This window comes from Thamnophis elegans, chromosome 2 (assembly GCF_009769535.1).
Source record: "Thamnophis elegans isolate rThaEle1 chromosome 2, rThaEle1.pri, whole genome shotgun sequence".
In the NCBI taxonomy this organism is placed as follows: Eukaryota; Metazoa; Chordata; class Lepidosauria; order Squamata; family Colubridae; genus Thamnophis; species Thamnophis elegans.
The window spans coordinates 162,809,712-162,823,488 of record NC_045542.1 but is presented as its reverse complement, the minus strand read 5'-3'; positions in this window follow the sequence as shown (position 1 = coordinate 162,823,488).

Sequence of the window (13,777 nt, the reverse complement as noted above, 5' to 3'; positions counted from 1 at the left end):
CCTGGAAATCAATTAACCCTATTAAAAACTATTACATTTTTTAAAAAGCAAAGCTTAAAAATGCCCATCAAAATGCTATTTTATTAAAATTGTCAGCCTCTGTGGTCTTTCCAAAAGTCTGCCAGTTTTCTCTAATGCCACCCACCTTCCATGGTCGAGATGGTTCCTTCCGCACAAGGACGACAACCGTAGCAGCAGACAGCCTCCCCTTCCTGAGCTACCTTCATGAATCCAGGGCGGCAGCTTTCCACACACCTGGAAGGAGGCAGGGGCTGAGGAAAAAATGCCCAGAAAATATTTTTTTTATATAAAAATGAATTTATCTTTTTTTTTAATGGGGAAGAAAGAAGGATTTTAGGAGGCAAGGTGGCACAGTGATTACAATGCAATATTGCAGGTTCCATAGCCAGGAATTTGATCCTTACCAGCTCAAAGTTGACAGACTTTTATCCTTCCAAGGTCAATGAAATAAGGACCCAGGTTGTTTTAGCGCAATACGCTGACTCTGTGAACCGCTTAGAAAGGGCTGTATAGCACTATGGAGCAGTATATAAATTTAAGTTCTATTGCTATTGCTATCTTTAAGATCTGTGATGTAAAATTTGAAGTTCATCAAACACATTGAACTGCTTATCTCTATTTCTCTTCCCTTTTTAGGTTTAAAACACATTATAGTTTTAGCATTTCTTTTACATTTGAATATTGTATTTCTTTTTAATTTAATACAGAATTCATTTAAATACCTATTTTCTGCACTATAAGATGCTCTGGTCTATAAGACGCACCTAGCTTTTGGGGAGGAAAACAAGGAAATCTGTGTCTGCCTCCCAGCAATTTGCCTCCTTGTAGCAAACAGCAAAGCCTGGTCAACTTCAGCACAGCCTGATTTAGCACAAGCAGCTACTTGGCAGTTAGATCAGAATACCGCCATTCAGCTGTTCCAGGCTGCGAGGATCACTGCATCCATTGCCACTATTGCCTCCCATTGACGCCTATTGCTGCCTCTGTGTGCCCTATTTTTTGGCCTCCACATGCACCATTTTGGCCTCCTTGCATCCTTTTTTTGGCCTGTTCCAGGTGGCAGAGAATGCCTATTGTTGCTCTTGCCGTTTGGGGTGTGTGGAGGCAGTGATCGGGGGTAGGGGCAATGGGCGGAGCAATCCCCGCAGCTTGGAGAAGCTGATCAGTGGTATTCCAGGAGGCCAATCCAACCACCAATCAGCTGCTTGTGCTAAATTAAGCTGTGCTGAAGCTGACCAGGCTGTTTTCTGTTTGCTGCAAGGAGGCAAATTGCTGGAAGGCAGAGGCTGAAGAGTGGGGGCTGCCAGTTGGGTGGGGCTTTGGCAACATTTGCTCTATAGGACACACAGACATTTCCACCCACTTTTTTTGGGGGGGATGCATCTTATAGACCAAAACATACCGAACTTAAAATTATCAAGGAAAGGGATGGATTCTTCCAGTGGTGGGATTCAAAAAATTTTACTACCAGTTCTGTGGGTGTGGCTTGGTAGACGTAGCAGGGGAAGGATACTGTAAAATCTCCATTCCTTCCCAAAGAGCTGGGACTCGGGAGACAGACAATAGATGGGGGCAGGGCCAGTCGGAGGTGGTATTTACTGGTTCTCTGAACTACACAAAATTTCCACTACTGATTCTCCAGAACTGGTCAGAACCTGCTGAATACCACCTCTGGATTCTTTCCTTTGAATAAATAAACCACATTATTTGCATGACTGCCTCTGTCTACCTCACTTTGCATTGAATAGTGTGTATAAACTTTGAAGCTGATAGTTTTTCAAGACCATCTGAACAGGAAATAAAGAAGTTTACATTCTTGAGAGCCTAATAAACTGATATGAAACCTTAAAGGCATTGAAAGCAAACCCCCACCCAGTCTCATTTTGGCACCTTCGGTGAAACTAAAATAAATATTAGTCTCACCTTTTTCAGCATTTCCAGCTGGGTGATACTCTTTGGGTCAATGGCAATTTTCAAATCCTTGGATGTCAGTTTTTCTAGACTCCCAGATTTCAGTCTCTTGAAAGATTTGTTGGGGAAAAGGACCCAATTCACAATGTCCAGATCAGCTGTCAAATCTCCTTTCTCATCCAAATATACCCCTTCTATGGAATTATTGTGAAACTGAGAGCTTTGAAGAAAAGGGTGAAGCTAGAAATGAAAGGAAAAGAAGAGTTTAGAAAAAACTTCAGACATTCTTTAAAAAGACCCCTTGGTGTGTGTTGGGAGGGATCTGAACTTTTCTCTCTCTGTGTGCTCATAAAACAGCTTCTGTTTTAAATTTCTAACTTGGATAGGAGGGTATTGATAAAGAAATGAATAATAACAGCTGTAGATCAAAACAATGATTGTAAAGGAATTGGAACAGCTGGTCATGTACTACTTCCCACTGCTTTCTCTCAGCAATGCTATTATACAACTTCTGCAAAAGCAAACAAGCAATTATTTTTCCATTGATGTTTTATTCACATTAAATATATTAAACTTTTTTAAAAAAAAACCAAATTTCAGCCTTTTAGTTTTCCTTTCATTCTTTGTTCATTCTTTCATTCTTTGTTGCATCATTTATTGCTCTATTGAGGTAACTAGCTTTATACTTCTTACTTTCCTACGTTATTCTCCAGTGGCAAAGACTAGTGACTTAGTACAGGAAGTAATCCTTCTGATCTAAACCACGGGTGTCAAACTGGCGGCCTATAGGCCAAATGTGTCACATGCAAGCCACACCCACACCAGCTCACTGAATGGGAAAAACATCATGAAATGTCATATGATGGCAACATGATGAGGTGAGTTTGACATCCATGATCTAAACATGACATCCATGATTAGTCCACAAAAGCTCTCTCTTTCCTATTAATTATTCCTTTCTTTGGTTGAGCATGTTACTTCCATGTCTGTCACAGCCTAATGTGTCACCCAAGCTGATTTCCTGGGTTGTTAGCCCAACTTTAACCCTCTTCTCAAGTCCACCGGTCATAAAGCTGATAGCAGAGAAGAGGGCTCTTCTAAGGTCCTACCAACTCCCTTAAATATTGGGAGAGTCATTATAGATGTGTGATGTGCGTCTGTATCAGGGGTGGGTTTCAACCGGTTCGCGGCGGTCCCCGCGATCCGGTTGGTCGCCGAACCCGGAAGTAAGTAACTTCCGGGAACGGCGAAGGCCCCCCCCCGCACCCGTGCGCCTGCGCGCGCCCGCTCCCGCTCCTTACCCGGTTTTGCCGAATTCTGCGCTTCCACGCATGCGCAGGACGCATACAGCGCCTGCGCGATCCTCCAGGAGCAGCTGGAGCATCGCACAGACGCTAGTACGCATGCGTGCGGTGCATGCGTGCGGTGCATGCGTGCACGCGCGCGCGGCGCGCATGCGCGAGGACGCCGCCGGCCTCGTTCCAACCGAACCGGTTGGAACGGGGCGAGAAACCCACCCCTGGTCTGTATGAATGCTGCTTCATGGGAATTTCTCTCTCTCTTTGCTTTTATAGGAAGGCTCCAAAGTATTGATGCTGTTGTTGGTTTTCCTCTTCCTGTCCTTTCCTACAAAGGGAATAATGCCTAAAGTGTAAGAATTTATTAAATTGTCCCCATGGCAGTGCAGTGGTTAGAATGCAGTACTGCAGGCTAATTCTGCTGACTGCTGACTGCAAGCAATTCGAGTCTCACTGGCTCAAGGTTGGCTCAGACTTCCATCCTTCCAAGGTGAGTAAAATGAGGACTTCAATTGTTGGGGGCATTATGCTGACTCTGTAATCCGCTTAGAAGGGCTGTAAAGCACTGTGAAACGGTATATAAGTCTAAGTGTTATTGCTATTGCTCTGAGCTCATTGCTGTTTTCCTGTACAATTGAGCCACAGATCAAATTCTCATAGACAATTAAGACTTTTCCTCTTTTTTTTTCCTTAGCAGCAACAAATATTCTTTAGGATGCCTTGCCTCCAAACTGCCAACTACACAGTATCTGGTCAGCAGGTTTATTATTAAAATACAATTTTAATTAACATACAAGCTTCAAGCTTCTTAGCTCCCCAGCCCAGAGAAGGCTAGCCATGTTGTTCTTGTTGCAAAGAGTCAATCTCTCCCACCCTACTGAGATATGAGAGTTTTGCCAAAAGAATAATGGTGGTGTTAGCCAAGAAATGGAGAGAAGCTCTGGGCAAAGGGGGCTGCATTGAAAAGAGTCCAAGAAGGAGACACATACACAGCATAATGTCTTGCCAAGAAAGCAGTTATTAGTAGATATTGGAAAGAATGAGATCAAAGGATGGCTGAACAATACAGTAAAAGAACTGTCTGAAAAAATAATAAAAGAAAAAGGATCAGATTAACAGATTAACAGATGAAATAGGGTTGGACAGGACCTTGTAGGTCATCTAGTCCAAACCCCACCCAAGCAGGAGACCCTGCACCATTTATGGTAGTCCAATTTCTTCCTGAAAGCCTCTTGATTATATCCCTTTGTTAATGTAATTTAGCATTGCATTGGCTTTTTTGGCTGCCACTGGACACTTTTGGCACATATTGAATTGGTTGTCCACTAAGAATCCAAGATCCCCACTACAGTCACTGCTATTCACCTGTTTACTGGATCCGTGTCCCTCCTGGCTGGTTTACACGAGCCTGGATCCAGAGAATTACGAATGCTTCCTTGCGGGAGGGATCTTTTCCACAGCCTCTGAAGGAGGCAGTGGTAAGACCCCTCCTCAAGAAGCCTTCTCTGGACCCAGCTATTCTTAAAAACTATCATCCAGTCTCCAACCTCCCTTTTTTAGGGAAGGTTGTAGAGAAGGTGGTGGCCCTCCAACTCCGACGGACCTTGGATGAAGCAGATTATCTAGACCCTTTTCAGTCTGGTTTCAGGCCTGGTTACTGCACCGAAACCGCTTTGGTCGCACTGACCGATGATCTCTGCCGGGCCAGGGATAGAGGACATTCCTCTATCCTAGTGCTCCTTGACCTCTCAGTGGCCTTCGATAGCATCGACCATGGTATCCTTCTGTGATGGCTGGAAGAGATGGGAGTGGGAGGCACCGTTTTACGGTGGTTCTCCTCTTACCTCTCCGACAGGTCGCAGTCGGTGTTGGTTGGAGGGCAGAGGTCGACTCCTAGGCCCCTTAATTATGGGGTGCCACAGGGGTCGGTCTTGTCCCCCCTCCTATTTAATATCTACATGAAGCCACTGGGTGAGATCATTCACCTGCTTGGGATTAAATACCACAAGTACGCAGATGACACACAGTTGTATCTGTCCGCCCCGTGCCAACTCAGCGTAGCGGTGGAAGTGATGTGCCAGTGCCTGGAAGCTGTTAGGGTCTGGATGGGAGTGAACAAACTCACACTCAATCCTGACAAGACCGAGTGGCTGTGGATGTTGCCCCCTAAGGACAGCCCAGCTAGTCCATCCCTAAGCCTGGGAGAAGAAAATTTGCTCCCCTCAGAGAGGGTCTGCAACTTGGGGGTCCTCCTGGATCCGCAGCTACGGAACATCACCTGTTGGCTGTGACCAGGGGGGTCTTTGCCCAGGTTTGCCAGTTGCGGCCCTATTTGGACCGGGAGGCACTGCAAACAGTCACGCATGCCCTCGTCACCTCAAGACTGGATTACTGTAATGCGCTCTACACGGGGCTGCCCCTGAAAAGTGTTTGGAGACTACAATTAGTCCAGAATGCAGCCGCGCGAGCGAAACTGGGTGTACCAAGGTACACCCACACTACACCTATCCTCCGTGAGCTGCACTGGCTTCCTATTGGTCTCCGAGCACGATTCAAGGTGCTGGTTATTACCTTTAAAGCCCTACATGGCCTAGGACCCGGATATCTATGAGACCGTCTTCTGCCACACACCTCCCTAAGACCGATAAGATCACACAGGATGGGCCTTCTCCAGGTGCCGTCAGCTGGACAATGTCGGCTGGCGACGCCTCGGAATAGGGCGTTCTCTGTTGCTGCTCCGGCCCTATGGAATGAGCTACCCCCAGAGATCCGGACCCTACCCACTCTCATGGCCTTCCGAAAAGCAATCAAAACCTGGCTATTCCGGCAGGCCTGGGGCTGTTGACCTCTTGATTGAGGTCCAGCCCCACTTAGATTGGGTGCATGTTGTGTTTCTTTTAATCTGCTGCGTTTTATTTGCTTTTAATCTTTTCTTAATATTTTTATTTTTGTAAGCCGCCCGGAGTCCTTCGGGATTGGGCGGCCTATACATTTAAGAAATAGAAATAGAAGTATTAAGCCTGGTTTCACCCAGTCTATATCTGTACTTTTGTTTTTTCTTGCCTAAGTGTAAGACTTTACTTTTCTCTACATTGAATTAAGGGAATGAAATTGCATTGGATTTGAATTACAGGATAATTTAATTTTTCAGAAGAAGTAACCAAGTTATCACCTTACGAAACTGATTCTAATTGGCAGTGGAAGTATGTTTCATAGAAAATAAATACCTGCCAAGCATTCAGCTTTGGAGCTTCCATCTTCATAACTCTGCCCCTTGCTGATCTCTTGTGTGTGTTTTTATAAACTGAATTTAAGGCCCTTGCCAGAGCCCAGATGGTGCTGTCAATGAGATAACTGTTCATAGCCAGGCTACAGTTAATCTCCTCTTTCTTCAGAGGCATCAGTTCTTCTCTCTGTCTGCACCTTCTCCAGACTTTCACTGAAATATCATCCTTAGTGGATGAACATGTAAAGGTTTTCTCTACAAAAGTATGTAAGACTGAATAAAAGTGATTAAATGCATCACATTTTGCCCATTTCCATTTTTGTATCAGAAATGAAAAAATGGTCCCAATGTATTTAGAGGAAATTAAACTATGCATGAATTCAAGACTGAGATCCCATTGAGCTGTGGTGATCCAGACCTTCTCAACAATAGGTCCCCGAATATATTGGTGGAATGCTTGTATAACCTTCATTCCTACCTGGAACGAACTAATCTCTGAACCATAAACATAGACATTGATTTTTCTCCACTTGGAATTTGATTTCAACTTTAAACCCATGCGATATGAACTTAGTGAAAAACGTGGAAATTCAATGGCACAAATGTCATTCCTTAACATCAAAGAAGACATTGTCCTGATGAACCTCTCCCCCTGGTCACTGTCAGGAGCAACCAAAGCAACCAAGGTCCACCTGAAATGGAGGAGCAGCTTGACCATTCCTGGATACTGGAGTCCTTCAGCCGGGAGCATCGGGTTGAAGAAAGGAAACTGAGTTTTATCTCTCACGATCATAGAACCAAAACTGTGACTGATCTGAAAGGAATGGGAGATGGTGGAATTTTATTTTTAACAAGCAAAATGCATTTGCTCTAATTTCTATGATCAAACTCTGCTTTTTATTTGCAGCAGGGAACCACTGTTTCAAGCTTGCATGACTGAAAAATGTCTCCCCAAGAAAGGAACACACCTGTGGGATTTTGTAGGTGCTCAACATGGTTGATATCTGGATGGAGATGCCCGTCTCAGCCTCTTCCAGAACAGCCACTGTGTTTCTCTGCCTTCCACATCTGTAATTGGGGACATTGGCTTCCCCATCTGAAAGCAAGTCCAGTAGAGATTCTGAAGTCATTTCTACCTTGAAGAAGTTTTCATAGATATTATATCCCAGAGTGATGTTAGGTAAGAGATAGCTGTTCTGGTTGATGTCCTTCATGGTAAAAATGAAGGGTACGAATTTCCAATAAAATTTGGATGCTTTGCTGCAAGTATAAACATATCAGTGACTATAATGTTCAGTTTTTCTTCTACCATACTTCTAATCAACTCAATCACAATTATTCTTTCAGACAGATTACAGTACTCTAAAATATTACCGTAGAAAAATAAGAAAAACAATAGGAAAATTTGGATAATTCACTTTTTAAAAGTCACTGTCCTAGTTGGTTACACAAACACTGCTTCTGCTTCATGTTTTGGTCTTCAAAGCATTTCTTCAGGTCAGAAGCATCACAATTAAAATAAGGCATACTATATGGCATAAAAATTGTCAGGGTTCCAAATAGCATTCAAACTTAAATCAGAGTCTGAGGCAAAATTCCTCAAAGTTCCAATTTATTAAGAGAGTCATGTTGGCACATCTGGGAAAACATGAATCTGAAAGCTTCCTGGTTTTCCCCACCTAGTTGAAAGTTCAAGATCTTGCCCCCACACCCACAAGTCCACCACATGGTCCAATCCTCCACTGCCATGCTGGCAGTTCTACCCATCCAGTTCTGGTCAGGTGCAGAAGTGCAGAGACAAAGGATGACGTTGGCTTTCTAGAAAGAATTTTGTTATGGCTACATATCATTCCACTCTGTACAATCCCCCATCTCATTCTCACACAGTAGAAAATACTACTGGTGGAAGGATAGAGGATTTCACGGGCAGGACTAGAGCATTTGACACCACTTGGAAAAGGATAGTCATGGTTACTAATAATAGGCATCCTCCTCAGTCCATGAAACAGTAGGGAAAGGGGGAAAGTAATAGTAGAATAATAGAAAGTGTGGCAGGCCTCAGATCCAAAAGAAAAGATGGCTGCAGGCCTGACAAAATTAAATTATAAAATACAAGATTAAAATATGTACAAATTAGACAGATTGTGTCATAAACTGGCAACATTTATTGGGTTCTGTCAGGCTTCCAAGAGGTCCTCAAGGGTACACTGATCAGGGTATATGCATGTCTTGTTGTGTGCATGTCACCACAATCACCAAGAGCTGAAGCAACCAGATAGCCCCATTTGTTCAGAGTGTTCAAAGTATCTCTAGATTTATTGAATAATTTCCATAGTTTCCAGCTTTTGTCAAACCGAGGTGTTGGTTCTCTGTAGCTTTCCATAAGTCCACTCTACTTTCAAATTCTTTTTTTTAAATTTTTATTTATCTTAATGTAAACAATCCATCTTTCATTAAACAATGTGCCATGTGGGTAGAAATATTTTGTGCAATAACAGTCTTAATAACAGTTAAGATTTACAATCATATTCATTATTTAGTCTATTCCTAGCTTAATACCAATACCTTATATGCCTAATACTATAAGAATCCTCTTCTTGATTTATTTAACTCTATTAACTCTATGGACTCTGTTAATGCATTTTCTATATTAAAAATGATACAACAACATATTGACTTGAAACCTGAAATATTCCTGTTGGGGATTTTACCAGAAACTTATAGCAAAGAAAATATATATTTCATTATCCATGTAATAACAGCAGCTAGAAATGTATTTTCACAAAACTGGAGAAGTGAAAATATTCCTACAGAGGAGAACATGATTTAGGGAAATATTAGAATGTGCAGAAATGAATAGATTGACACCGGCAATGAAAAAGAAAGAACAAACTGAACATTATACTATATGGGAATCATTTTATTGATGGTTAGAGAATAAATATAAGAATTAGAAGTAAATGTAGATGAGTAAAATATACTTTCAAATTCTTCCTAGTCTTCCATCAACCAAAGGAAGCTTTTTCCTGGATTTTAGTCTCTGCTGAACTGCTTGTATGCCCTAGAGATGGTGTTGTGCAAAGTGTAGTGAGGTGCACATTTTTTTTTATCTATACCATTTCTATAATCACACATCTCAGCAAACAGTCCTGGGCATCTCACAATTTAAAATATATTCCAATTAAAAATTAAAAAACAATAAAAACTGTAAAAGCATTAGAGCATTAAAACAATTGTGTTCCACATCTGCTGGACTGTTTCCTCTGTCTTAATAAGGGTGGGTGATTTACCCATATAGCTTAAGAAACTATGGATTATTGGCATATGTTTATCCTAGATGTGCAATAGGGAACCCAAGGTAGAATCAGAAAGTAAGTTAGGAAAGGAAGCAAATCAAGGGGAGAGTTCCTTAACCGAACCCTAACCATAGACATTCATTGGAAATAGAGGGACTCTAATTCAGTGCAGAAAGATTGACTTACCGTGTTATTTTTGTTGAAGGACTTCTGTCAAAGCTCAATGATTGCCACGTTACCTTCATTGCAGAGACTATGCCACTAATAGAATAATCTCCTGGCTTGTAATGAATCTGTGGGTCTACTTCCCCCTGTTCCAGATTCAGGAGGCATTTGGCTTTGGGCATCCCACAGACTTGCCATAAAAGCAGACCTAACAGAAGCACCAATAACATGACTCGTGCCCCTGGTTGAATCTTCTGTGTGGCATGAAGAATTAGATGACAAGAAACCAAAGCATCTTCCAAGATAGAAGCTTCTTGTCCAGATATTGTTCAGCCACAGGACCACAACCTAGTCCCTGCTTGTCCTAAAATTACCCCCAAATAGGTTTTTTTGGTCTCTAGAGCCATTTATGCACCTAGCATTTCTGAATCAAACTCCACCCAATCTGGTTATTTTTTTGGGGGGTAGATCTTGACATCAAAATAGTTTCTGCCATGTTTTCTGAAAGTTTTCAGAAACATCTCAAGGGATGTTTAAAAGCAGGAAGTAAATGACTGTGATTTGAATAACTGCAGAAAAGATAACCTTCATGTCATTGAATCAAGAAAATTTGCAGATATGGTTCGAAACTTTGAAGAAGGTTCAATGGGACCCCTGGAGAATTTAGCCACAAATCATTTCAATATTTCTTTTTAAAAAATCAATTGTTTGAAAGGCCATGAATAGTGGCATATTTAAGACAGTTTTTGCTAGGCTTTTAAGAGGAATTTGCTGATAGGGTTTAGGTTGATTTAGACATTTTAGACATTTTTTTAGACATTTTATTAGGATTTATAGGCCGCCCTTTTCCCTGAGGGGACTCAGGGCGGCTTACAATCACAGGGAGGGGGGTGCAATACCAAAAGACAAACAACATGTGAACAGGATAAAATAATAAAACACAACTTGCATTCAACAGTCAGCACTCGGGCGGGTAAATTGGGAACCTATCCCCAGGCCTGATGGGAGAGCCAGGTCTTAAGGGCTGTGCGGAAGGTCTGGATGGTGGTGAGGGTACGGATCTCGATGGGGAGGTCGTTCCACAGGGTCGGAGCTGCAACAGAAAAGGCTCTCCTCCGTGTAGTCGCCAGTCGACATTGACTGGCAGATGGGATTCGGAGGAGGCCCAGTCTGTGCGATCTAATCGGTCGGAGGGAGGTGATCGGCAGAAGGCGGTCTCTCAAGTACCCAGATCCACTACCATAGAGTGCTTTAAAGGTGGTCATCAATACCCTGAAGCGCACCCGGAGATCGACAGGTAGCCAGTGCAGCTCGCGGAGGATGGGTGTAACGTGCGCGAACCGTGGTGCGCGAACCGTTGTGCGCCCACTATCACTCGCGCGGCCGCATTCTGGACTAACTGCAGTCGCTGGATGCACTTCAAGGGCAACCCCATGTAGAGCCCATTGCAGTATTCCAGCCTAGAGATCACAAGGGCTCGAGTGACTGTTGCGAGAGCCTCCCGGTTCAGGTAGGGCCGCAACTGACGGACCAGGCGAACCTGGGCAAATGCCCCCCTGGTCACAGTCGACAACTGGTGGTCAAAAGTCAGCTGTGGATCCAGGAGGACTCCTAGGTTGCGGACCCTATCTGAGGGGTATAAAATTTGACCCCCCAGCCTGAGTGTTGGAACATTGGCCAAATTGTTGGGAGGGAAACACAACAGCCACTCGGTCTTGTCCGGGTTGAGTACCAGTTTCTTAGCGCTCATCCAGTTCTTAACGGCCTCAAGACCCCGGTTCATCACATCCACCGCTTCATTGAGTTGGCACGGGGCGGACAGATACAGTTGCGTATCGTCCGCGTATTGGTGGTATTTTATCCCATGCCTCCGAATGATCTCGCCCAGCGGTTTCATGTATATGTTAAATAGTAGGGGGGATAAGACCGAACCATGCGGCACCCCATATGTTAGGGGTCTCAGGGACGATCTCTGCCCCCCGACCAACACCGACTGCGACCTGTCCGAGAGGTAGGAGGAGAACCACTGCAAAACAGTGCCTCCCACCCCCACCTCCCGCAGTCGTCGCAGAAGGATACCATGGTCGATGGTACCGAAAGCCGCTGAGAGGTCAAGGAGAACCAGGATGGATGCATGGCCTCCATCTCTGGCCCTCCAGAGATCATCGGTCAATGCGACCAAAGCGGTTTCTGTGCTGTAACCAGGTCTGAAGCCGGACTGGAAGGGGTCAAGATAACTAGCTTCCTCCAAGGCCCGTTGAAGCTGGAAGGCCACCACCTTCTCCACAACCTTCCCAATAAAAGGGAGGTTGGAGACAGGACGATAGTTGTTTAAAATGGCTGGATCCAAGGATGGTTTCTTCAGGAGGGGTCTCACCACCGCCGGTTTAAGTGCGGCGGGGAAGTGCCCCTCCCGAAGGATCCAGCCATGTGTCACCTCGCTGCTGTTGGCAACCAGCCAGGAGGGACACGGGTCCAGAATACAGGTGGAGGCACTTACAGCTCGAATGGCCTTGTCCACATCCCCAGAGGCAACATCCTGGAACTCAACCCAGAGATGGTTTGCCAAGTAATCCTCCTGTGTCCCAGCTGGATCTACAGCGGTGGAGTCCAAGTCCGACCGAAACCGAGCCACTTTGTCCGCCAAGAACTGAGCATAGTCCTCAGCCCTACCCTGCAAGGGGTCTCCCGCATCCCTCCTATTGAGGAGGGAGCGGGTGATCCTAAACAGGGCGGCTGGGCGTGACTCGGCGGACGCTACCAAGGTGGAGATGTGTGTTCTTTTGGCAGCTCTTAGTGCCCAGACGTAGTCCTTGGTGCAGGTAGTCAGAAGTGCTCGGTTCGCCTCGGACTTATCGGACCTCCACAGGTGCTCTAGGCGCTTCTTCTCCCGGAGCTCCTCGGTGAACCAAGGAGGTCTCCGGGATCCGCTGACCCGGAGGGGCCGTAGTGGCGCAATCCGATCAAGAGACTCCGCCGCCGCCGAAAACCAGGCGGCAACCAGCGTCTCCGCCGAACTGTGGGCGAGAGTATCAGGAATAACCCCAAGCTCTGTCTGGAACCTCAAAGGGTCCATAAGTCGCCTGGGGCGGAACCACCTGGTCGGTTCCTCCTCCCTACGGTGGGGGTTTGGCCTCCGGAAGTCAAGCCTCAGTAGGCAGTGGTCTGACCACGACAGGGGTATGATCTCATTACCCCTCAGACCAAGATCACACATCCACTGCTCCGAGAGGAATACGAGGTCGAGCATGTGACCCGCTGTATGAGTTGGGCCCCGAATTACCTGGGTCAAGCCCATGGCTGTCATGGAAGCCATGAACTCCTGCGCCCCATCAGAGCGTTCACTGAGCAATGGCAAATTAAAGTCCCCCAGAAGTATAAGCCTGGGGAACTCAACTGCCAGCTCGGCTACTGACTCGAGGAGCGAGGGGAGGGATGCTGCAACGCAGTTGGGAGGCAGGTACGTTAGCAGCAGACCCACTTGACCCTTGAGGTCCAACTTTATCAGCAGGGACTCACACCCGACAAGCTCCGGAGCAGGGACCCTACGAGGTAACAAAGACTCCCGGATAACAATAGCCACACTGCCACCCCTTCCCTGGGCTCTCGGCTGATGAAGCACCTGAAATCCCTCTGGGCACATCTCTACGAGGGGGACTCCTCCTTCTGTGCCCAGCCAGGTTTCAGTAATACATGCCAGGTCTGCCCTCTCGTCAACAATTAAGTCCCGGACGAGGGGAGCTTTGTGAACAACAGACCTGGCATTTAGCAACAACAGCCTGAGACCAGGGTCCTGATTACTCGCGCCATCTGGTCTTGGAGTGGGACTCATAGGGCCGGAAGGAGGGATCTCTGTAATG